This window comes from Zalophus californianus, chromosome 2 (assembly GCF_009762305.2).
Source record: "Zalophus californianus isolate mZalCal1 chromosome 2, mZalCal1.pri.v2, whole genome shotgun sequence".
NCBI classification, from domain to species: Eukaryota; Metazoa; Chordata; class Mammalia; order Carnivora; family Otariidae; genus Zalophus; species Zalophus californianus.
The window spans coordinates 60004639-60007419 of NC_045596.1; the positions used below are offsets into that span (position 1 = coordinate 60004639).

The 2781-nt window shown below is 33.7% G+C and overlaps 1 non-coding gene across 1 annotated transcript; it reads left to right on the forward strand.

Annotated features, from left to right (window-relative positions):
* The first annotated feature begins 761 nt into the window (after positions 1-761).
* Positions 762-868, forward strand: LOC113926032. Its single transcript, XR_003521119.1, has one exon. It is a non-coding gene; the product is annotated as a U6 spliceosomal RNA (small nuclear RNA).
* The last annotated feature ends 1913 nt before the right edge of the window (positions 869-2781 follow it).

The following is a 2781-nucleotide window of genomic DNA, read 5'->3' on the forward strand; positions in this document are numbered from 1 at the left end:
ATAGAATGATTTCACACTGATGAAGAATATAAATCAAATTAGGAATATTATTTCCATGAACCTTCTTTATATAAAGCAAAAACATTTAATAAGGCAAGAATAAAGTGACATGAGTATAATAGTAGTGGAAGGATTTCACTTATCATTCTAATCTTCAACAGATCAACTGATAAAAAATAATGATAAAAAGAGTCTGAATTCCATCATTAGTAACTCTGATTTAAGTGCTAGTAGCCAATTCTCAACTTTAGAGAGAATAAAACTTATTTTCCAACACCCATGAAAAACATGAACATCTGTCACATACTACACTACAAAGAAAGTCTATAAATTCCAAAAAGCAGAAATTATGTAAGTCACCTTCTCTGTTCCCAAAGCAATAAACTGATAAAGATTAGAAATTGAAAGAAACAAAAGTTAAACACTTAGAAATTAAAGACTATTCTCCTAAATAATGTTTAGGTCAAAGAGAAAAATTAACTCTTATATAATGTTTAGTACTAAATAATAATAATACCATTATATCCTAAAATGTATGAAAGCAGCCAAAGCCGTTATCTAAAAGAAATTTATACCAGTAAAGGTTTGTACTGGTAAAGGAAAATTCTTCCTAATAAATTAAGTATTGAAGCTAAGAAAAAAAAAAAATCACTGTAAAGAAAGGAATTCATAAAAGTAGAAATCAATGAATTAGTAAAATAGTAGAATCAATCAAAAGCTACTTCTTTGAAAATACAAATAGCATAGAAAATAAAACTATAGTGCTCACTTTGGTAGCACATATACTAAAATTGGAACATTACAGAGAAGATCAGCATGGCCCCTGTGCAAGGATGACATGCAAATTCGTGAAGTGTTCCATGTATTTTTTTTTAATTTTTCTTTTCAACAAACATCTTATCAATCCCTTTTTTAAAAAAACATTTTTTATTTTTCATTTTTAGAGTCAGATTTTATCCCTTCACAGTAGTTACCCTTATTTTTGGCATATATATATAAGTTGTTCTCTCTTTAAAATTTTGAGATACAGTTTCCTCTAACATATCAAAATATACCCTAAATCTCTAGTGTATGGCTTTGTTCTAGTCTCCTGCCTGATCACATTCTCTTCCTTTTCTTTTCTTTTTAAATCTTCTTCTTTTTTCAAACAACTTCTTATCAATTCCTTTTATAAAATCTTTTATAATTTTCATCTTTATAGTCATCTTCCATCCCTTTATTGTATCAACCCTTATTTTGTACATATATAAGTCTTTCTTCCTATAAAATTTTAGGAGGCACTTTCTTCTAACCAAAATAGGCCCAAAATCTAGTATGTGGCACTGACCTATGCACTAGCCTAATCATATCTGATCATATTCTGTTTTTTTTCTTCTGTTTTTGTTGTGTTTTTATCTTTTTCTTTTCCTTTTTTTTTTTTCTCTTTCTTTTTTCTTTCTTTCCCTTTCTTTTCCCCTGGTTTCAGGTATTTTCTGATTTGTATAGAGTATGTTTGCTGGGGACGTTGTTAACCTGTTAGCATTTTGTTCTCTCATTCATCTATTCTCCTCTGGACAAAGTGACAAGAGGAAAAAAATCACCTCAGCAAAAAGAACAAGAGGTACTACCGTCTGCCAGAGACCTACTCAATACGGACATTAGTACGATGTCGGACCTAGAGTTCAGAATCATGACTTTAAAGATACTAGCTGGGCTTGAAAAAAGCATGGAAGTTATTAAAGAAACCCTTTCCGGAGAAATAAAAGAACTAAAATCTAACCAAGTCAAAATCAAAAAGGCTATTAATGAGGTGCAATAAAAAATGGGGGCACTAACTGCTAGGATAAATGAGGCAGAAGAGAGAATCAGCGATATAGAAGACCAAATGATGGAAAATAAAGGGGCTGAGAAAAAGAGAGAGAAACAACTACAGGATCACGAGGGCGGAATGCGAGAGATAAGCGATACGATAAGACGAAACAACATTAGAATAATTGGGATCCCAGAAGAAGAAGAAAGAGAGAGAAGGGCAGAAGGTATATTGGAGCAAATAATAGCAGAGAACTTCCCTAATGTGGGGAAGGAAACAGGCATCAAAATCCAGGAGGCACAGAGAACCCCCCTCAAAATCAATAAAAATAGGTCAACACCCCAACATCTAATAGTAAAACTTAACGAGTCTCAGAGACAAAGAGAAAATCCTGAAAGCAGCTCGGAAGAAGAGATATGTAACCTACAATGGTAGAAACATTAGATTGGCAACAGACCTATCCACAGAGACCTGGCAGGCCAGAAGGGACTCACATGATATCTTCAGAGCACTAAACGAGAAAAATATGCAGCCAAGAATACTGTATCCAGATAGGCTGTCATTGAAAATTGAAGGAGAGATAAAAAGCTTCCAGGACAACAAAAACTAAAGCAATTTCCAAACACAAAACCAGCCCTCCAAGAAATATTGAAAGGGGTCCTCTAAGCAAAGAGAGAACCTAAAAGCAGCATAGATCAGAAAGGAACACAGACAATATACAGTGACAGTCACCTTACAGGCAATACAATGGCACTAAATTCATACCTTTCAATAGTTACCCTGAATGTAAATGGGCTAAATGCCCCAATCAAAAGACACAGGCTATCAGATTGGATTAAAAAACAAGACCTATCAATATGCTGTCTGCAAGAGACTCATTTTAGACCCAAAGACACCCCCACATTGAAAGTGAGGGGGTGGAAAACCATTTACCATGCTAATGGACACCAAAAGAAAGCTGGGGTGGCAATCCTTATATCAGACAAATTTGA